General features: G+C 49.8%; 1 protein-coding gene across 7 annotated transcripts in view; it reads right to left on the bottom strand.

Moving 5' to 3' along the window:
• LOC101794161 (voltage-dependent N-type calcium channel subunit alpha-1B) overlaps nucleotides 1-23,661 on the bottom strand; it is a 297,197-nt gene that overhangs the window by 179,393 nt on the left and 94,143 nt on the right. The window lies entirely within an intron of this gene.

The following is a 23,661-nucleotide window of genomic DNA, read 5'->3' as shown; positions in this document are numbered from 1 at the left end:
ACCCACAGAGAGCATGGCAAAGCTTCATTCACTAATTAGTGTAGTTCTTCCTTCAACGTTTCAACAAAAAAATTCTTGATTTAAGACACAAGCCAAGCATGCAGTTAGTCAAAACCCTCTCACCAACTCCTTCTTCACTGCCTAATTTAAAGTGCTGATGGGTGATCTCCACTAGTTTTTGCCAGGTTTGTTCCCAGGCTGCTGTATCAAGGCAGGGGGTGCCGAGCAGCCAGCCCACAGTGGGATGTGCAAGCACCCAGCCACCTGCAGTAAACACACTTGGAGCCACCACTGTTACAACCAAACCAACAAAAGCGTGCTCATGCGGACCCAACCTTTACTGCGACCTGACTCTTTGCCAAACCTTCCCCAAGAGCTACAGCAGCAGAAAGACTAGAAAAACTGGTCAAAATGTGATATCCCAGAGCTGCCATTGGGAGCAGTGAAGGACCTCTCCTGTGGAGCATGGGAGAGCTGGAAGGAGGTTGTCAGACACGGGCATCCCCTGGGGATACAGCACCACGGCACCGCAGCGCCAGGTCCCATGCAGTGATGCTCCAGGAGGCACAGAGCACCCACAGCATGCAGCACCCAAGACTGATCTCCACCTGCCCAGAAGCCAGTTTTTCCTCAGTTCCTTATAACTTGCTGCTGAGCTCTCAGGGAAGTGGCCATCTACCATAAAGAGAACAGGAAAATCAGAGTTTTTCAAACTCTGCAATGTTACTGCATGGCAAGTACTAAGCAGGACGTCCGGCAAACTGGGAGGATGTGGCTGTGCTCACAGAGCAGCTCCACGACTTAAAGCCCTGTCCTTGACTTACTGACTGACTTAATGCTGCTGCCCAGCGTGGGCCAGGGAAGAGCAGGCTCAGCATTGCTGTGCGGAAGGGGCCAGACTCAAGCAGCAGGAGGTGCTGGAGGTCAGGAAAAACCATGCTGAGATGTTGGATGGCAACAGAGGCAGCAGCAAGCCAGGACCCGAGGAGCAGAGTATCTATTCTATAGGACACCTGTTCCTACCTTTCCTCAACCAGAAAATTCACGTTACGTCAGCTCTGTTGATGCCATTTGAGCAGAAGCAACACGAAACAAATTTAAACCAAGGCCTATCACATTCAGAGACTTCTAATTTTAACTTCTGCACCCATGCCAATGACCTCACTCCTCTTTTCCCTTCCCTCCATCCTCACAAGGTAATTGCTCCCTTATAAACCCCAGCAGCCCGGGAGCAGCACACGCTTCAAACCAACAGATAATCTTGAACATCCACCTGGGATGTTGCTGCGAAAGGCACCATCAGTCTTTAGCAAGCTAAGATGGATTTGTGCTGTCATCAGGCACGTTTGTGCTACAAGCTGAGAGGAGGGGTGCTCGATACGTTCATTGGTTTGTTTCAGAGCTCATCAAGGAGGAAACAGGAGTGAGGGGGGAATCAAATAGTCCCATGGCACCAGTAAATGCTCAGTGGCTGAAGGTCTTTGTTCCAGTCCTGTCTTCCTTAATAGGCTTGATGTTAAAAACAGTCTGCTCAACCTGTAGCAAAGCCCCCTAGTCAAAAACCCTAATTATTCATAAATTCTCACATCTTTTATGTTTTAATCACCTAGCTAATTTATATAGGAAATCCTACAGCTCACCACTTTCCATGGAGAGTTGCCCCATGGAATTTCAGTCTAATCATACAAAAAAAATCATGGGAACTGCCCATGCCCACATGGCTAAGCTGTCACTGCCAGGTCTGCCCATGAATCAGCCACAATAGGAAAATTATAAAACCCCAGACAGATTTTACCTAGTGAGAAAAAAATACAGCAGCATCCTAAACAAAGCCACTTGCATTGAGAGAAATGGAAGAGCAATGGGATGACGTGGTGGCTCTGGATCTAGAAATCCACATTTGAGACTTTTGGGTAAATGATGCAGGTGGTGGGTGCCCAGCCTTAAGCACCGTGTGTCTCACAAGGAGGGCTGGATGCTGCAGGCAGTGACCATTGCCAGCAGCCCAGGCAGGCCGTCCAAGCAGTGGCATGAGGAAAAGAGGGCCCTGCAGATTTTAGAAGTGTTAGGGGTTAGTGTCCAGCCTAGGAGCCATGGGGTCTTACAGCTCCGAAGGAGCGCTGGCAGAAAGCTGGAAGTGCTTGGAGGACCAGGGAAGAACAGAGGTGCATCTTCATCAAAGCCTGCAAAAACAGTGCTAATTTACAGCTGCACTGCAGCCTGTGCCTCTAAACTGTTTGCAGATGTGTGTGGAAAACAGCCTCAGTGCCCCAGTGAGGGAAGGCTGCAATCAGCTCCGTGACATTTGCCCAAGTGCCAGCTTTCTGCTTCATTTTTCCCCCCTCTTCCACAGTCCAGCTGAAAGCTCACAGAAGCCACTGTGAGTTGGGCCAGAACGAGTCGGAAATGGTCATTAAAAATATGGGAAACCGAGAGATGAAGGGAGCCAGCTGGCAAGCACGTCCTGACAATCCTGCCGAAGCTGTCCCGGCTGTGCAGCAAAGAGCTGAGAACAAAGCAGAGGTGCCGGACGAGCCAGGGCCGGGAGCAGGGATCAGCTATGGAAAGCAGAAAATAGCTCAGACAAGGTTTAAGCAGATAACTGCACAAAGATAAATGGATTGATGTGCAGCCCTTTTTGTTTCCTAACGGGTTGTACAGAAACTTTGAGATTTGGGAGGCTTACAGGAAGGAGTCTCATACAAAATGAAAAATTGGATGAATCATGGAAGTGCAATGACCGAAATTAGCATCAAAAGGAGCAACCAAGCACAGGACTGACACAGCAACACCAGCACAGGGCCTGGCCAAAGCATCAGAGACATCCCCTTCACCACCATGATGCAAACTGCTGCTGGCCATGAGGCTCAAACTCCCCCAGACCCATCCTGCGTGAGCACAGAGCAGGACTCATCGTGGCCTCACCTCAGTAGTCAGGGTCTGCCCCATACCAAACATTAGGATTCGCATCCCTGCCAAAGCACAAACAGAAATTCAAACACTGCAGCGAGTGCAACAAAATCTTGGTAAATCAGTTCAGTGCATACCTCGCCTTTGGCACAGGCGGGGTGGCTGGCACAGGGGTGGCTGGCCATCCAGACCCTTCTTGCTCACGTGCTGCTATGGGTCTGGAGATCTGGGCACACATCCTGCTAGCTCAGTGGTGCTCAGGACCACTGCACACTGTCCCTCACTTGGATGACAACTTGGCTAGGCACTGCTTTCTGTACCACCACCTCCACTAACAAGCTCTGACTTCTGTTCCCCCAGACAAAGGGCAGGTTTGTGATAAATACCTGATACCTTTTGTTCTAAGAATGCCTGGAATATATCATAAGAAGAGCTTATTCCCTTGGGTATAAAAGAATGCAAAGAACAGAGTGAAAGTGTCCTTCCTGAACATTATGCTAACATAAATAATTAGCAATCCATTTCTTGAAGTACCTAGGAGCTCAGTACTTCTACGTACAGGTTCAACAAGGCACGCATTGTCACACGATGCTGCACGTTTCCGAGCTGCCTGATACCATCGGTATCTGCTGGTATCGCTGTCCATAAATCACATCTGAGCCGTGCACCACAGAGCTGTGACTGGCTGCAAGTCCAGCAGCTTTGGCATCCCTGCTTGCAAGCAGATAACACAAAGCTACAGCAAAAGGCAGCGAGATGAATAACTGAGAATTATTAACACTTCCAAGCTGATATCTCTGCTGGACAACGCCGGTGCCAGGGCAGGTTCTGCTAGAGGAGAAATCACTGGCAGAAATTGTAGGCATTTTTTAATGTAACCTTTTCATTTACTATGAACTCTAGTCCTAGAAAGTAGGGGAAAGAGCAATTTTATTTTTTTTTCAGACTTCTTATCCCAAACACCCATTTCTAAGAACTGAATCAATCTTTTCAGCAGGATTAGGAGAGAGACTAAATACCCATGAGACAGCTTCCCTGGGAAAAAAATAATAAGATAAAACTAGCCAACAGCACGGCAGCTGTCTGGTGGAAATAGCAACCACCACTTCACACCCATAGACTCAGCCCCACCTAATCCAGGCACTGTGTCAGCACTGACCCCAAAATCTGTGGCAGAAGGGGGAGCACAGAAAACTCCAGTAAACCACTCCCACATCCAGAACCAGGCTTTGGGCCCAGGCTGCTGACATTTAACAAGCCCTAGTGACCGGCAGGTCCTGCTTTGAAATAGAAACCAAGGGGGAAAGGAAGGGCAGGCTGTCCTCCCTGCCTGTGACTTGAAGGAGCCTTTCCTGATGGCTGCCAGCTGTGGTAGGTCTTCATAAACACCAGGCAACCACTTCAGCAATGTTTCCCTGGTCTGGGAGGTCCGTGGGTTGATTTTCACTTCTCTCTGTGTCCCCTACTAGCTGTGATCCTCTCCTGCACGCTCCTGTCTGATTTCTCCTCCAGGGGGTAGAAAAGACCCTAACCCCAGCCCAAGGCAGTGGGCACCACCACCAGGATCGCTCGTCATGCGTGGCAGCTGGGGACCCCAGCTGCAGAACTCACAAGCTTCTCTCCATCCCATGCCATCATCTAAATGCTTGGGAAATTCACAGGAAATATTGGGAGAAATTTTCTATTGAAATGAAAGGTTCTATCAAAAAGCTTCATTTCTATCTAAAAACATTAGCAAAATTCATATTATGTAGATAGGCTTTTTAACTGGTGTGTTTCCTTCAGAAATATAAGCAGAGCATTAAAAATTTACAAAAAAATATATTCTCCATTTCTTTTTTCCCCTGATCATGTTTGCCACAGGAGGCTGCTCTGATTGCCTCTATCCTCAGTGACTGAAGCATTTTAACCCCAAACCAGCACAAAGCACATTGCTGGCTGGAGCTGGCAAGACTTTCAAGGATTGGGAATGCTAGCAGCACACCAAACAGCGTAGGATAACCACCAGCCTCACCACACACGTGCTAAGCCTTTGAATTAATGATCTTTATTTGGAATCACAAACTGCTCTCGTGTCTGCCCTGCACAACGAATTGCTCGGCACTGACTCAGACCTCAGCCCACGACCAGCAGATTCCTGGACTGCTTTTTTTTCAGATGTTGTAGTAGTAACTTTAAAGGGAATCAGCCTTATTTTGAGTCAGAATCAGGCCAAATGGCTGTTGGGTTTCTGACCAGAAGGAACACATTTCTGTGGGAAGCATCAAAGGAAGACCACTGGCATACATACACCAGCCCAAGCATGGAAATGAAAGAGCTGCCAACCGAGCTTTTCTGTGTGTCAAAAAAATTAACATGAGTTTCATCCCCATGAAAATGGGAAGCTAAGAAGACTGATTGAAACTAACTGTAACATCTACAGCCACTGTAAAAGCTTATTATCCAGCAAATCTGATCCTTATCATATTTCGCATGACATTAAGGGGTTATAATCTCATCGGCTCTGTGACACGCTCCTGCTCGGTGGCAGGACAGGCGAGATCCTGCCGTGTTGGTCTCCAGACTGCACAGCCTCTGCACCTCTGGGCTTGCTGCCAGACCAGTTACCCTGACCCCACAAAGGGCAGATATCAGAGGGGTTACCCTGACCCCACAAAGGGCAGATGCCCACAATTTTGGAGGGAGATGGAACATCTCCACCAGCAAGCCAAACACCTGAGCAGCACCTTTCTCCCCAGCACCCACAGCAGCCCTCCTTTGGATTTCATGTCCCCAGCCTCGGTGCAGACAAAATGAGATCGGGGTCCTCAGACAGGGGCAGCTGCTTTGCCCAGCGCAGGGAGCTGGCCCCGTGCTTGGGGTGCAGCGATGTGGCCATCAGCCCCACCGCCTCCTCCCCCAGCTGCCGCACAAATCTGCATGCGAACAGGCACTGGAGCTCTTGGAAAGATGCCCTCTTTCACTCAGTTTGATTTCATGGTGTGTGAGCTTTATCTGACTACCGAAGACACACAGTCGACACCAGGTCGGAGCCGATAAGTAGATCTGGCATGCTAATTGCGCTGTTTAATTTATGGCAGGAACAGGTTCTTCTGTTGGCTCCAGCACTCCACATCGGTGACATCCCCACCAGCTGTCCCCAGGCCCTCCTGTATGAGAGGCCCTCCTGCTTGCCAGCCCTCTGCCTCTTCTTTGGATGGCCAACACCAAGTCTCAGCACCTAACCAAGTATCTGCCTGTCTCAGCCTGCTCCTTCCCTTCAAAACACACGCACAACGCTACGTAAAGCATCCCAACCCTTTCCTTACCACCAGCCTATTCAGAGCAACTCAGACTGGTCGGCTTGTTCAGATAAATGTTTGTCCCAAAACCGCATCCATCAAAATAACCTCACATGAACCTCTCTTTAGCTGTAATAAAGAGAGCAGAGTCCAAATCAAAAATATGTGGAAGAAATAACAATATTGAACAGTAAGGCAATACTCTGCTTCAGAGCCACAGCCAGCCAATTCATCCCTTGCTCTCGCATCTCACAGGTGCATTTCTGAGCTTTTTGTACCATTAAATTTACCGCCAGCCCTCAGCTTACTGCCAACTGTCTACTCTTTGCATGGCAGAAACGCTGCAGAGTCCTAGGAGTAGGCACAGCAAAACGAGAGCAGGATTCCACCCCCCCAACCCACCTGCAACCTACTTTCCTGTCTGCAATCCCTGAGCCAGGCTCCAGGGAGAAGACAGGGAGAGGAGCATCTGTAGACACGCGCTCCTCTGCTACAGGGAAACATCAGCAGCTGAGCAGCGTGCACCGCTCAAACAAAAATGAGGTTTTGTGGAGCAGGGAGAGCTGAGGGTTGGCATCTGCCCAGGACAAAGGAATATATTCGGGTTACAACCAGGCAATTGCTCAAATAAGCCCTTGCTGCCTCTAAGCAGGAAAGACATCAACATACCACAGCATGTAGTATAAAAGGAAGCTCATTCGCAATAAGCCATGACAGCTGGCAGGAAAATGCACATGTCCAAACCATTTTACTGAGTTCACACTGGGAAAACTGAGCACAGAGGAGTTAAAACCATCCCGCACTTCATCCTGGATGGAAAGTAGGTCACACCTTGAGTCTGCCACATTAACATCACAAAGGAGAGATGGCTGCTTTCTGTCCTTGGAAGTGGGCATCAAAATTTTCATTCCTGGTACCAGAAGATGTGGGGAGCAGCAGCCGGGAGCCCAGAGCACTTTCCTGGAGCTGCCCAGTGCCACACATCCCACCCTACAGCCTCTTGCATACGGGCAACTGACAGAGGGGTTGGCATCAGGAGCAAACGGGACTCTTTAAGAGCAGAGAGGAAAATTGGGTTCTACAAAATGTTCCAAGTATTTTTACTTCATGGCAGAGGGAAAAAAAAAACACACGACATGAAACATTGTTTGGGATCATTTGTTCCATTTGTCACACTCTAAAATGACCTATTCTGACTTTTAATGTGTTTTCCTTTTTAGCAAAAGCAATTCATGTCAAGTCTGAAAATATTTTAGACTTGATTTAAAGCTGCCATTTTCCTGAAAAATACAAAAACCTCAAATACTGTGTGCATGAAAAACATCACCCAAACTAGACGCCACGTCTCTGTGCTCTGCCAGAACGTCAGGAGGAGCGTGACCATGCTCTTCACTAGCTGCCGGATCAAAACTGGGCAAAGGGCAGAGGACAGCAGGTAGGTGGATGAGGGATGTGATTTTTCTGCCAGGTGGGCTAGCAGGGCAGCACAGACACTGCAGGAGGTGAGAGGTCTGAGTCACTAAAAGCACGTCTCAGCCCTGCTTCGTTACAGGGCCCACCCAACCTGAGCCTCCTTGCCAGGCTGCCCTGGGAGCGGGGACAAAATTGGCATTATGAGGGACCAGAACTGCACCACCCTCTGCATCTGGCCAGTCCCCAGTGGGGGTAGTTTGTTCGTGAGCTGAGCAGAAAATGGCATCACTGTTAAGTTACACTGGTGTCTAAAATGCAAAGGAGAAAAAAAATAAATTAAAAAAAAAGAAAGGAAATCTAAGGTTCAGAATAGAGCTCAGCCTGTCCTCCTGGAGTGCTGAACTGGTGCTGCCTGAGCTGGCAGCAGAAGGATGGGGAGCAGCAGATGATGAGAAGCAAGTGTAAGAAGGAAGGAAAAACATTCAGCAGCACTGTGCCCACCAGTCAGGATGGGAAAGAGATCCTCATATCAGGGTGTCTTCTGGACCTTTTTGCACCTCAGGCCGGAGGGGAGACCCTCCTCTGTGTCCAACCCCTCCACCTCTTACCGCCAGGCATCGTCACCTCCCTGAACCCTTCCACTTCTGAACACCACGTCCCAGCACAAGGAGTTGGGTGATCTTTGATGCTCTTTGAAGAGAGAGCCATGTTTCTCTGCTCTGCCACGGTGAGGTCCTGCCCCTGGCTGCAGTCCTCGGTGCTGCTGTACCACAAGTCATAGCACGGCACGTCACTGTGCCACTCTGCTGTGATAGTCTAGAGATGGGCAGATAATGAGCAAAGATAAACAGGCCATGCAAAGTGATAGCCAAGATTATTCATATAATAAAATGAGGGGTTAGAAAGCAGAGAGTTAAGTAGTTGCTTCCAGATTTGCACACATTTCGTGCTTTCCCTCCAGCACGCAGCCAGCGAAGCCTCGCTGGCAGAGCCATATGGATGAGAACCAGCAGAAAGGCATCAGCAGCATCATTCACACCTGGGTATACTCATGCACTTGGCCAATCCAAGGCCCAAAACACCCCATGATTCACCAAACCATTCTAGCAAGAAAGCCTGACCAGAATTTCAACTGTTTGTATTTTTTCCCCCACGACATAACAAAATGCTGACAAACAGCAGGTCCCTGCTGCCACCAGCGCGTCATTGCACCTTGCATGCCCGTGCTCTAATTGCCTTCATCCTCCCTGTACATGCATACTACGTCCAAGCAGAAGCACTCAGGCCATGCTGCTCTTTGTATGGTGTAAAAGACGAACCTGATAAACCACTGAAACATCAGCTGGAGGCAGGGGGTGTATGAGTGCCCACTGCTCACTGGTGCTTCCCTATGGACACATCCAGACACTCACTCCCCAACCTGCTCCTACAGCCAGGAAAATCCCATGCCATGGAGGCACAGCCTGGCTCCATCTGCCTGCCCGGGGCAGCTGACTTCATGACTCGGCTTTGGCACAGTGCTCATGACATCCAGTTTAAGATGATTGCTAGCAATGAGACACTGAGCTTTGAGTTCTCAGCTAACTACTGGAACAGTGGATGGGAGCTGACACCAAACTCCAGGGGGGTCAGGGCAGGACCCGGGTGTACGATTATTCCCCAGGTGTATGTTGAATGTCCCAGACCTCTGCTCAGGGCTGCAGGCTACAAGCAACTGTCACCACGTTACACCCTTAGGGACAGCACTGGCTCCTTCCTCGCCTGTGCCTGCTGCCCTGCACCTTACAAGGTGACTTAGCTTGAATCAAGCTGTGTGATAGCAGAGCTGAATTCAGCCAGACTACAAGAAAACTGCACCCCATCCATCTCTGGTCAAATTCACAGGGACCTCTGAAAACCCATTGCTTGAAGGACAGAGCTGTAAGGTTTGCTGCAAGAGGGGACAGGGCTGCAAGGTTTCTTCTCCCTGGGGGCTGGCTGGACAGCCTGTCCCCAGCCGCTCTCCCACGAGGGTGTCACAGATGGTCGCGATGCCCTTCGCCACCCAAGCCTCTGGTCTCTCAGGGAGGTTTTGCCTATGAATGCTCTGAACAAGCACAGCTGCATGTGTTCCTCATACACCTCCCACCCAAACCTGCTGCCTCAAAGGACCCAAGCATTTTTCCACCCTGCAGCAGATGCCCCTTGCTCAGAGCCGCAGCACTGCCAGCAGTCATGCTATGGAAATAAGTAGTCAGGCCCAAAATTCACAGGGCTCGATTAAAAGTCATAAGACCATTTAAAAAAGTAATAATAATAGGGCTATTTGCCTTGATTTCTTTGTGAGCAGCTAGGGTCACGTTTTCAAGCTTTAATCTAAGAGCCATGAAAAAATATGCGCTTCCAAATGAAAGCTGAAATTCCTTTGTCACAGGTCTCTGTAAGATGGGGCTTAATAGAAGGCAACAGAGATCAAAAGACTTGTAACATAATAGCTCTTCCTTAATGCACACCTCTTTGCCACTCCTAAAAGATACGAATCTCCGTCTTTCTTAGAATTTATTTATTTATTTATTTTTGGCCAGAACTATCACAGCAAACATGTAGTGTTGTTCTAAGGAAAACACAGTTTGCCAAGACATCTAAAATATTGTGTATTCCCTCCATCTGCTTCTCCTAAATAAACCCAGGGCCTTATCTAATATAATGAGTAGATGTTGGCAATAATTGCATAGCCATCTGTACCGTGCTTTAAACCTGTTGCAAGCTGGGCTGTGGACACGAGAAAGTCAGAATTTATTCCTTCCATACTGCAAACAGAAACCGTAACTTCCCCCCTTCTGTTTTTTTGGATAATTTAGCTATATCAGCTCATATGCTTGGTGCTTGGGGAGTGGTATTTCACAGCTGTGACAGATAAATCCCCTCTTTTCCCTATCTTGCATAGATAAGCTCAAGTTTTGCAGCTGACAAGGTTCAGAGTGGTCCCAGGTGAGCAGTTTGCAGCCCAGCAGCCTTGAAGAGCAATTTCTGCCCAGCTTGGTGCAAGCACAACGCGATACGTTCCAGCAGCAACCACACAACACCAGTACTCTGACTCCGCCTGAGCCCTGCTGGGAGGGACCAGTCCCAAGGAGAGTGCCCCAGAAACATTTGTTCTTAATTAGGAAGTCCCTTCTGGCTGCACCCGGCTGCTTGCATCACTGCGTGCAAGTCACCATCACCCAAATTTGCTGGGGAATTACCAATGTGATCATCCCCACTCAAACTGAGCCCGCAGCAATTGAGGAGATCAGACGAGTCTTTTTTTAACCTTCTGCTGCTGCATCTATAGGAGCTACCACACCAGCTCCTCGCTGGTGAAGCTGCAGAAATAGGGATTTCCTGGCAAGAGCAACACTGGATCAGGCTGCAGGGTACAGGGCCACGTGGCAGAGCAGGAGTCACCACGGGGGCTCGTGGCAGGTCCCAGCCTTGGGGATGCTGCAGCCACATTCACTCAATTGCTGAGCTCCCTCGGGGTGCACACAGTCCCACACCAACAGCTGGACAAGCAACACTCAAAGCCAGGCCCCAGGTTCTTATACAGAGGGACAATGGACATGAAATCCCATCAGCTTTTTCTGGATGTTGAACAAGGCACTGGGAAGCAGGAGCCACACTACTATTTTGGCTGTATTCTCTTCTATATCAAGCATCCCAACTCCATCACCTCTCCCACCTGACTATGGCTGGGGAGAGATCTCGTCAGCAGGTCTGACCCCTGCCACGGACAGTGAGAGGAGGACATCTGATTTATTTTAACCCCTGTAGGCCATAACTGAAGGCTTCTGTAAGAGAGGCATGCTCATATATTTGCTCAAGAGTCAAAAACCCCAAGATCCTTGGATAGGAAGAACTGGAGAAAAGACAACCTGCTGCCAGGGAAATCTAATCAGCCAGAGGCACCCAGGTATGCAATGGTCTGGCAGAAGAGAAGAGAGCAGAGCTTCTGCCATGCCCTGTGTGCTCAGGAGGCAACACTTAATGACTGCAGGAATCCCCATCAGTGCCAATACGTGCCGTGCCTCTCTATGAGCATTCATTTGCCAGTCCTGCTTTCCACCTCCTCCACTCCACACTGCGGTCGCCCGCTCTCTGCCCATTTTCCCCACCCCATCGCAGGACCAGCACAATCCCCCTGAGGGCTACCAGCCAGCGACACCAGCAGCAGCATGGCCAGGCTGCGCTGAGCAGAGACAGCAAGACCTCAGAGGCCAGAGCAATGTCACTGATGCAAAGAAGTGACATCTTTATATCAGGAGAGGGGAATGTGCTTAAATTAATTGGCAGTTCAGATAACGGAGGCTTTCGCTCTCCACTGGGCTGTTAAGAATGCGGGAATTGCTGCAGATAAAAGTCTGGCAGCATTTTCATCATAAGCTCAATGTCTCTGGGCTGTATAATCCAGCCATTAAATAATATATGCTCTGGGCTGAAACTTGACATAGAAGGTCCCAGCGCAGCAGCAAATGTTTGTGTTTTCCAAATTTCCAGAGCAGTCTCCCTGGGCCCGCTGGGGAGTTACAAGCCGGCAGAGCAGAGATGGAAGTTGCAGTTTTCCAGGCGAGGCTGTGCTTGCACAAGTCTTTGCGGGTTTGGGGGTTTTGTTTCATTGCAGTGGCCACACAGGCAACTTTGTCTGCATGCTGCAGCTCCGTGAAACAAAAGCGGAAGGAGCATCTGGCGGGGAAGACTGGGTGTTCGTCAGTGCTGCTGTTTTGCTGCAGCGAGTTCCCCTGTGACACGAAGGCAGACCTGAATTATGGGGTAGGAGAGAGAGAGGTCTGTGGGGGATTTCTCAGCTGCAGAAGAGGCAAGAAGCATCCTGCAATCCACAGCAGCTTTCTGACAAGGCAGCACATGAGAATAGAGCACAGAGGGCTTTGGGATGTAGGCCAACGGCATCAGATGCTTTTTGTTGATCCAGCCTATTGCTGTGAAATGATCCAGAAATCCCTCCTAGCTCTTCAGCACCAGAGTTAAGCGGCCAGTTAGGAGCTAAATCACCTCCACAGCCAATGGAGAAGAGCACAAGCAGAGAAAAAGAAATCAAAAGCAGCACTGGAGATCTCTGGCACTTGAAACGCGTGGCTCAGGTTCACCAAGGAGCAGCAAGAGTGGCTTTAACATCTGACCCGAGTTTAATCACCAACAAGACAAGTCACTGCTTTATGCTGTGCTTCTCTTTTCCCTTTATCATACACCTCTCTTGCTTAACTAGGATTTTTAGGAAAGGGGTGCTTTTCATTTGACTGAGATTTCAATCTCAGGGCACCCATAGGACCCAGCTCTCTCTCTGGGACCTAGCCCCAGCTCCTCTTCAGCTCACAACTCCCATCTCCGTTAAATCACCCAGCTCACTGCTGAGCAGGAGAAAAGCCCCAGAAATGCAGCTCTGAGGCTGCACCCAGCTTGCAGGGAGCAGATCGGCGTCCAGACAGCACTAAGCTCTGAGCAGGAAGGTGTGGGGAGGACACAGCATGGTTCCAGAGCAAGCGTTTCTGACACTTGCTTAGTCATCGCCTTCCCTCCTGCCTGGTACGAGTGATTCCTGCCTCCTGTAGCCCTGGAAACCGCGGGAGGAGGCAGCTCCAGATGTGTACGTGGCAGCTGCAGGCGTGGGCTGTCACCGAGAGGTGTCGGGGGGGGGGGACCTGGGATGTGTCACCCCTGACCAGGTCCTCGCTGCCAATGAGGGGACCCCAGGAAAGAGTTTTGGGTAGGGCCAGGGGCAACCTGAAAAAGCTCTGGAAACTTTTCTCCATCTTTTAGCTCAGGAAGGTGACACCACAGCCAGGGCTGAGAGCTGTAGTGCTCCCCAGCGCCAGCAAAGAAACTATAATTGAGAGGTTTCAGCTAAAATCTGGGTGGAAATAACTATCAGAAACCTCCCCACATCACTGCTGAAGGACTTCAAGGGGTCATTTACTGTTTTAGACTCTACACAGCGTTTCAGAATAATTTTTTAATTATTATGAATAATTGAAACCACAGAAGGAGACAGTCCAACATGTCCCTAAGCCTCATACATCAGCCAGGTCAGCCCATACAAGATGAGATAACCCAACACAAGGTCTCCTTACTACACAGTGCATCAACAGTGAAAGCCCATTCTGCGAGCTAGTAGTGAGGATGAATAGGAGAGGAGGAAAACTGGCACGCCAATAAAGCAAAAAGGGCCCCTGGGACTGCTGACAGTCCGTCTTCCCACAGCAAGCAAGGAATGATTTTGTTTGGTAATTCCTGCATCAGATCTCAGGGATGAAGCTGGAGCATCGGCTCCAGGAAAGCCAGCGAGGATGAGGGCAGGGTCGGTCATTCTGCTTGCTGCCAGAGAGCAACAAACCCCCTCGGACCTCCTGCAGGGTGTCAGGTCCACACCCCAAACCATCCTTCACCAGCTCCACCTCAGAGCCCCTGGCAAGTGATCCTCAGGGGGGGCTGCCCACCAGTGTGCGAGCAGAAATGGGACTTGGGAAGGGGCAGAGGACAGGCACAGCTCAGGGCTTGGAGCCTCGGAGGAGAAAGCAGCCTCCTGTGAGGTTTCAAGATTTGTTTCCCCTGGCTATTTTTTCTTTCCTCCTCCTACACCAGCCTCTCTGAAGACGCAACAATTTCTGGGCTGTGCAATAGGAGGGAGCATTGCTGTGTGTTATCACAAACCCCACCGTGCCTCAGAGCCCTGCACAACCAGGGCAGTGGGATGCTGAGAGCTGGGGAAGAAACACATCCATGGCATGCCTGGGGAGACACCAGCAGTGAGGAGCACCCGAAAAACAACTCAAGTCCTACTTGAATCAATGTCTCAACTTGTTCTGGGAACATCAGCAACTTGATTTGCATTCCTCCTGCCCCAATTCTGTTTTCTCCAGCTTCAATGGCCCAGCCCAGGGCCCTGCCCAGGTGCTGCCAGCAGCTCTGCAGAGCTCCAGCGCCCAGCACAACAGCATCACCACCTTGTTTCCAGGCTCTCAGCGCTACCTCGGTTAAGAAACAGCAGAAGAAAGCACAAAACACTGCATTGTGTAACTCCTACACTAAAACCAGCCCCAGCAAAATGCAAATAGGTGGCATCTTAGTGGCAATAATTCAAGCAAATCAAGAGGTATTGCTAGTTCTTAGAAAAGGCACTCAGCAAAGAAGGTTCTTGAGATGAAAAATACCTTTTTTCCATCAAAAAAGGTGTGTTTGTTTTTAGAGAAACGTCAATTTCAGTTTTCCAGTGGGAAATAACAAAACATTTTGGTTTCATTTTTACTTCAAATACGACTTCAGATTTTATTTTTATTTGGTTGTCTTTAAGTGCAATGATATTGTAAAGCTGGCTGAAAGCAGACATCTTCACTTAAAATCAGGTTGAAACCTCCCAGGGGAAGCTCTACCTTTTGAAACAAAACTTTGGGAACCAGGAATTTCTCTCTGCTTTTTCTCATTGGGGAGAAATCCAGATTTCTGAGCAGCCATCCTGTGCCCCTGGAGAGAGTCTGCCCTCACACCTGGGTCAAATCAAACCTTCCAATTGGGACATTGTGGGTGTTGAGCATCTGAGATGGAATTAGAGGTTTGGCTTTTTCTCCCCAGCGCTGATTTTGCCTTCAGAGCTGTGCATGCCCCATGTGCCCAAAGCCTTCATGTATTGCCACCATCCTGGCTCAATTTCTCAGGGCTAAGAAGGAGGGCTCAGGGAAAGCCACCCACCTTTCCAGCTGCTGGTGGCTCAGAACTGATTGTGCTTTGATATTTATACAGTAGTATAATACAATTTTATATTTTATAATATACTTGCCACAGCTGTCTTCAGTAGACCACACTCTGGACAGGCAAGGGAACTCTTTCAGTTCCCTGCAGCTCACAGGGAAGCACTGGATTTACGTTGCCTTTCCTTTTGTTGTCATAGTCCCCAGCAGCCTGACACAGCATGGAGGCAAGGGCAGGAAGGCTCAAACACAAATCCAGGTTGCAGAGGACAGCACGGATTCAAAGTGGGCTTTGCACCATGGGATCAAGGTGGGATGTGAACACAACACTGGGGGTGAGCAAGAGGTGCTTCAGAAGGACCAGACAAGGCAAGACGCATCCTCCCCCTGGAGGGCAAGTCCTGGGACCGTGCAGGATGCAGGTCTCCAAAGTTTCCAATCAAAGAGGACAGGCGAGGCTGAGGATGCCAAGCAACATCCATTGAATGGCTTTGCAAGAGCACAGGTGGAGCTGGAGCAATAAAGCTTGCATATAACAAAGTTTGTACATCTCTAACCAAGCCTGTAAGTTTTGATCGCATCTTCTGTAGCTCTTGTACAGCCTGAGACAAGCGTGGTTTGGTCACCCCTTCCACTGCAGCCGTTGCAGGGCAGCAGGTCACAGTCAAGGTGGAGCTGTGCTGTCCCACCACGCTTCATGCAGCCCTGTGACCCCCGTTAGAAGCAGCACTGATGCACACGTAGCCTGGGCACTGCTGTCCTGGCCCTCAGCACCTCACACACCTCCTCCTGAGCCAGGCACTCATCCTCACATCCCCATATCCCATCCTGTATTGCTCTGATCTCATCTACCAGGATCCATCCCCACCCCACCCCTAACGCATCCCAGATTTGAGCTCAAGCTCTGCCACGGATTACAGTGGTGAACCGAAAACCAGGAGAAAGCTGAGGCCATCAAATTCATTACACTGGCTGGCGCAGAAGCAAGTTTTTAACTCCCCTACACAGAAGACAGAGGCCAGGCCTGTGCATGCAGCCACAGCAAGCCTCTGGAAGGCACAGCTCAGTGCCAGAGCTTGGCTTGTGCCGTTCCCCTTTCCCTGCCCAGCTGCAGGACAGAAGACTTCTTTCCCCTTTCCATTCTCCTCTTGTTCCAGTTCTCTCCCTTGTTAAATGAATGAGACAGCAGAATTTTAATGCCTCTTATGTTCTGTGAAAGATAACAGCAAATGGTACCGCTCTGACCTTTCCAGCACTTCCACGTGCGGCTGTCCAGGACCGCTCTGCCCTCTCGTGCCCATCACGAGGAGTGGGGCAGCTGCTGAGGGCACCACCGCACTCAGAGTAAAATAGCAATGGGAAGGATTGAAAAAAACACCCTTTCCATAGGGTCAGCCCCTTCTATAGGAAGAGCCCAGCTGCCCAAGGGGCAGAGGATGGGAAGCAGGAGCTGCCACCAGCCCCTAACGCATGTCCCAATATCAGGCTGGTGGGCACATCAGCACAGCATCAGGGTGGGCAGCAGAGCAGCTTTATGGAATAAGGTTATGGAAAAAGCACTTCAATGCTGTGGGAAGAGGGCAGCTAGCTCTTCCTGAGCACAGAAAACAGATTTTCTTGGTCTCACCAGCCAGGGAACGAAGATGCAGTGGAGCCCTGCACCTTACTCAGCACCACAAACACCATCAATGTCCCCGACCCATCACTCCAGGCTGTTTCCCAAGCACGGTGCTGTCACCTGGCCAGGAGGGGGACATGGAGCCCTGCCTCCTGCCCTCCCAGGGGGATTTGCTCCTTCTCCCTGTCCTTGCAGCTCCAGCAGTCACAGAAGGAGCTGCCCCAACAGCAGCACCAGCAGACAACGGCCTCGGTGGGGAAAGTGCTGATGGCAGCCAGAGCAGCCCCTCTGTGCTCTGATTCACACCGGCCACGGATGGGACCATCTCCAAGCACAAACTCCTACACAGGACAGCATATCTTCCTTCAAGCTGCCTCAACACAGCCCAAAAGGCTCCTCCTCCTGCTCCTTCCTCTTCCAAAATCACCCTCTTCCCCAAGCACTGAACCTGAAATCCCCTCTAACAAACTCCTCTCCACTGCGGGGAGAAAACAGCTCTGGCTGCCACAGGCAAGCAATAACCTAGTAAATTTTAATCTTTGCCTGTTATTGTATTACCACTAGAAGTACACGGATTGAGATAAAAGGCTCACCAGCCCAACCATAATTATATTAAAAAGGTAATTATCTCCTCTTCCACCCGACTTTGTGCTTTCTTTCTGTAACGAACTTTCCAGCTAATGTTTGCAGCGACAGGGCCAGCCACCACGATATCACAGGGAGATGTAAAAGCTAATTGACTGTTCAGAGCATGAGAAACAGCGGATCACAGCTGCGGAGAAAAGAAAGGAGCAGGGGAGCCCTGCGCTGGGCGCACACCAGAGCTCCCAACTGCTGTTGATGCCCTGCCATAAAATATGCGAGGAGCATATTTTAAAAAAGACATTTCCACCTTTCAGTTCTACTGATTTACGTGCTCACTAAGGAGAGCAGCTGCTCTCCCATCCAAAACCAGCTCACTATGGTGCTGGCTGTAGTGGGCAGGTTACCAGCGAAAAGGGAAACTGAGTCATGGAGAGGGACTTCAGGGCATCCTGCAGGTGCCCCAAGCCCCCAACCCACGTGCAACTCCACCCAAATGTGCTCTCTGCGTCAATTTGGGCTGCAGCTGCCTCTGTCCTCACTCCTGTTTCTAAGCATGGAAGCGACACGAGGACTCTTCTCCAGCAGACAAGAAGTTTTCTGGGACCGAGCGAGCTAAATATAATTCTGCACAAGCACACACTGTGCGGATCACAACATGGAGATGTTGGCTGACATGTGTTGGAGCTATTGTTTCGCAGAGGTTTCTTTGTGCTATGTACTATTACTGAGCAGAATAAAATTGCCGTTTAAGATGTTTAATTGTACTAATTATAATCTTTTGGGGAACATTTTGAAAAATTACTGTTTTGTACCAATACGTAACTGACCATATGCTGCCCTCTATGGTATTGCCACCAGCTTTTCTTCTGGCTTTCCAAATTACAAGGTAGGACTTGTAGATCTTTGCAAAACTCCCAGCAGGATCAGTTCCCACCCAACACAGCAGCTTGGGTTGTTTATCTGATGCCAATGCAGAAGAGGATCTTTATTCCCTAAATGATAAATGATATCCTTATGACTTGGAAAAGTATCCAAAAAAGTCAAAAGTCAAACCACTTTTCAGCTAAAGTTTCTCAACGGCAAAATTTGCATTGATTTTGCTAGGACTAAAAGTTTTGTGTCTTTGGGCCACTGCTCCCCACTTCCAGTGCTTCCATTTTTAAGGTGGACCTAAACTACCCCAAGGACTTTGTTCCCAGCCCTCAGGAACCGCACAACACCTCCGGATGCAGCAGAAGAACCAGCACGGCCACTGGTCTCCAGCTCCACCAGCAGACCACCTTCCTCCATCTCATCCCCCTCGATAGCAGTCATGACCTACCCAGCAGCACAGGGTTTCATTTTTCCCTGGTGTTGTTAAACACTCAGACCACAGCGTCCATGCATCGCAGTGATACCCAGAGGTGTCACAGTGTCAGAGATTTTCTGTGCCGGACATCAAAAAATCCCCTGACCTCTGCAAGGATGTGACATCCCAAATAGTTCATAGCATCCTCCCTACGCACCAACAACCCTCCCCAGGAGTCCTCATGCAGCAAAGGGACACACGGAGGAGTTTCTGCTCCCCGGTGCGCCATTGTGTGAAAACTGCTGGTTTGAAGCAGCATCACCAGAGCAGGGCAGGGGATGGAGGATGATCACATCACAGGAGGATGCGGCAGGGAACGAGCACCTGCCGCGTTCCACACCTGCCCTTCCTGCAGCATCTCCTGACAGCGCACAGCTCCAGCGACATTTTACAGCTTTGCAGGATGTGCTTCCCAAAACCCAGCCAGCCAATTCTAGAAACTGCCTCAAAAGGAGCCTGCCACCAGCTATTCATAGAAATGGGGCAACTGGGAGAGGAGATTTGGCTGGAGATAGTTTTTTTTTTATTAGGTTTAAAACTTCCAGCCTGTAAACAGCTCTTCCCAGGTAGTTGCTGGGTGCAGCTGGATGAATCTGGATGCAGCAGAGAGGAAGAAGTAAAAGCAGATAAAATCACTTGTGCAATCCAATGCCATGTTCTTCCAACGCAGCAGTTTAGAGACCCCATGTGCTTACAGAAATACCTCTCTAATCCCTCATTTATCTAGGGGTCTGTCCCACTCATCATTTCCAGGGGGCACCAGCAGTGGTGCAGGAATAGCAGAACAGCAGAATTGATTTCCTTCTCATCTAGGCAATGCAGCCCCCCGGCCCCTGCCAGCTCCAGCCTCCCCGCCAGCACAAGCTCATCGAGCTCTGCACTGACACCAGAGCCAGGGCCAGACATGGGAAAGGCCCAGGGCTACGGAGCTGATGTGACTGCATCAGGTTACAACTGCATGCATTAAATTGTTCCTGTGCGAATCCTTATCCCCCAATCAATACCAGGGGAAAAGCCACAACAGAGGCAGCACCTCTCTGCAGCACAGCCAGTGTCGGTACCTCAACCACAACCACACAACGAGCAATTTTGGAAGAGCAAACAAGTGGCAGCCACTCTCTGTACCTACTCCCCTCCCTCTGAGCCCACCACTGGCCCTGAAGGATGCTGCTCTCCATGGTCCCACCCCAATGACGGATCGGTTTTCCTTGCAGCATCCAACCTCTCCGTAGGGTGCAAGGTCAGCAAATCCTCCTCCGCAGCTCAGCCTGCAGGTCACCGGGCTCCAGCGTTTGCCTGCAGCCTGGATAATTGACTCATCTGTAGGCTTTCATCTCCTCCCTGGGCTGGGAAGATTAAGTCAAATTGCACCTTCAAAATTCAAGCTGCCTCTTGCCACCCTTGCCAGTCAATAAATCCCTACCACCCTCACCCTGTGGTTTTCAGCACAGCAATGAAAAGATCAGGCCAAAGCACTTGTGGAAACGTCCCTCTCATCTGTCACACAGCTTGCTCTGAAACATGAGCATCCTTTAACCTGCCGTTACTTATTTATTCACGCAGGAGAGGGAGAAAAACATCCCAGACTAGCCTGTGTCAGCAATTAGGAGCATGAAGTATCTGGCAAGAGCAGCTTTATAATTAGAGCTTTGCCTTGTCCTTCTCTTCTCCCCCTGCCAAAAAGAAATCACTGAAACCTTTTACCTCCCCACCAACACCGCTGGCAGAGGAGGAGGTGTGGGCTATGGAAGCAGAGGCAGCTTTCTGCTAGCAAGTGCCAGGAGGACGGAGGGTGGGAAAGGCAGATTTCTCAGCCCCTGTTGATCTCACATCCCTGTTCCACGAGCAGAGCAGACATGGGGATTAAGGTGGGTGCTTTTCCTGCTGGAAGATCTGAATGTCAGCCTTTTATGAACACGAGCAGTGCCTGGATGTTTCAGCCTGTGAGCTGTCAGCAGGCGATTCCCAGCTTAGTGAAGACATTGGGACGCTCAGAACTCATGAGACAACCTGCAGCCTCACTCCCTTGACTGAAAAATGTGCTCTTCCCATGCCCTAATGTACCAGTGCTGGCCCTCGGGATATTCCCACCTTCCCCACTGCCTTCAGACCACTCACATACTTCCTTGTGGGTCTGAAGGACAGCACTGGCACGGAGTGGGTGTGGAGGGGCTGCTGGAGCTTGAGGGGCAGGCAGCAAAATCCAGTCTCTGGCACAGGGAAGGCCCCGAGCTCAGACACTTCACAGCACCAGGGCTCCTCGGGGCAGGGACCGTCATTCCCAGGACTCATTTCCCCTGTCCTTCCAGACCCTCAAACTCACCGTTTAAGCCAGTCCTTCAGGCTCCCCGTCCTGTCTCACAGTGGAGAGAAGCCCCCTGGATCATGGATGCCTGCCCCAGCCCACAGCAGCAGACTGGGAAATGAGAAACCTGCTCCCTGCCCCCATACCCAAACAGCACCTCATGGTGGCCTCCCACTACCAACACAGCACCAGCAGTGACAAACAGCAGTAATTTATGCCGCAGAAGAGCTGAGGACAGCTGGGCTCAGGGTTTTGCTCAGACTTGCAATGCAGAGGGCCTTACTCTGAACAAGGTAGCTCCGTGTCCCACGGCAGGCATCTCCATCAGGACACACGTGCTGGTCTCCCCAGCTCAGGGCCACAAGTGCCAATGCCCCTTATTTGTTATATTAGTCCAGTTTTAGCCATTTCCTTTGATACATGGCTGTGCACAGCTTCCAGCTCCAGATATTGATGGAGTTTAACGAGGAGCAGCTGATGCCTGAGCACATTTCACTTCCACACCATACGTAGCAGGAGGCCTTGGCAGGGACCTGCTCACCACGAGGAGCCGAGCCCACTGCCCTCCCCAGCCACCACATGTCCTTTCCCCTCTGAAGCACAGACATGGGATCCTCCATGCCCTTTCAACTTCACCTGAACTTGTAAAAAGCAATTTGAGGAAAGGCAGATGGGCATTGCCGTCTCTTCATTGCAGTCTTTGAAATGACCACAAGCATTTCAAAGACTGCCCCATAGCTGCCATTTCTCCCTTCTTTGTCAGGGGAAATCCCTAAATGTGTCCCCTCAGTCTGTTGTTCCCCCTAATCTCCAGGATACACTGCTCTTCCCATTGCACATCTGATGCCAGCACTCAGAGACCTGCACCATCCCCAGGCACAGCCCAGCTTCACCCAAATCCCATTACCAGCCAGGCCCTCTCCAAATTCCCTCACAAAAGGGAAGCATAACGCAATAGGATGAAGGCTTTCCAGATATGCCCTCAGACCTGTACATGATATCAGCCACAGCCCACCTTTCACCTTGCCAGGCCCAGGCCTACATCACAGGGCTAGCAGAACTCCAGCTCCTTGCCAGCCAGCAGAGCACTGCTGAAGTTGCTTTGTAATTTTTTACCCCTAAACAAGCCAGGGTGTGCCAGGAGCAGCTGGATTTACGGACAACATCCAGGACCAGTGCCTGCCATACAAAGAAACCCCATGGACTGTCCAAGGGACTGAGGAGGTACAGGGCACAAGGGGACAGGGCTGCTGCACACCCCGATGCACAGCTGGGGGGATGCACCCTGCACTGGGAACCCCAGGTGCCTTTGGGAGGCAGCTATGCATGAGCACTGCCAAACAGCAAGGCTCAGACAAATCAATTGCTCACCAGGGCTAATCAAGGTGACACATGAGGATTTCTGCTGAATATTCAGACAGCAGAGCAGGTTAAGCTGCCTGAAGCCCTGAGATATCGCTGCCAAGGCCAAAACCCATGCCCAACCCTTCTCACCCCTGGAAAAAGCTAATGGCTTAACACATGGTTTGCTATCTTGCACACACAAAAAAAAAAAAAAAAAAAAAAGTATATAAAATCTGCACAGATGTTAGTAACTGCTAGCATCTTCAGAGATTTGCAGCGTTTGTGCAGTAAGTGGATTTCAATTAAAGCCATCTATAAAGAGAGAGGGCCCCTCTTTCTGTCTAAATCACAGCCGCACATCAGAAGGAGCAGAAAATGTATTTTTAAGCAATATACCTCAGATGGTGGAGAGCAGCATCCGCTTACATGGAGGGGGAAAACAAATTAATTGATGCAGGTCAAACCAGAGCAAGCCTCTCAATTATTCTACAGTAATTACCCTAATAAAAATTTAAACACACATAAGCCAACTCAGTAGGTTTTAGCCTCAATATTAACTACACGAGAAACTTGTCTTCTACAGCTGCACAAGGAAAAATCTGTAGTCAGTGACTGATACCCAGACCCCCGGACAGGTCTCCATCCCACAAAGACACATTTGGGGCACACACAATAATACATTGCCAGCACACAGGAAAAATTCCCAGCTTCTGTACAAACACAGCTGTCGCTTGAGGAAAATAAAATCTGCACATAATACATCTCCAGTCCACACACCAGTTTCTCCCTTACAAAAGCACTGGTGTGCATCCTAAGTAACATGAGTTTCCCATCCAACATCCTCTGAGGTTGAAAAATATTATTTTCATTCTCATTTCTAACAGCGGGAATGTGTTAAAAGAGCTAACTTTCTGGAAGATACTTTATCAAAGGAAAATGTGTGTGGAGTGAAACCAAAAGTGTTGGCTAATTTGGGCTGAATACAGTAAATAGCCTCAGCCAGGAAAAGTGAAGAGCTGAAAGAGTAATCAAACATTTCCTCTCGGTGTTTGCTAAATTAGGTGGTTCGAAATGGTGTTTTAACTTCAGCAATTCTCCATATGTCAGCGTAAATGAGCATTAAAAAAATATATATAAAC

Source organism: Anas platyrhynchos, chromosome 18 (genome assembly GCF_047663525.1).
Source record: "Anas platyrhynchos isolate ZD024472 breed Pekin duck chromosome 18, IASCAAS_PekinDuck_T2T, whole genome shotgun sequence".
NCBI lineage: Eukaryota > Metazoa > Chordata > Aves > Anseriformes > Anatidae > Anas > Anas platyrhynchos.
Note: the sequence above shows the minus strand (reverse complement) of the source record. Positions and strands in the feature narration are given on the sequence as shown.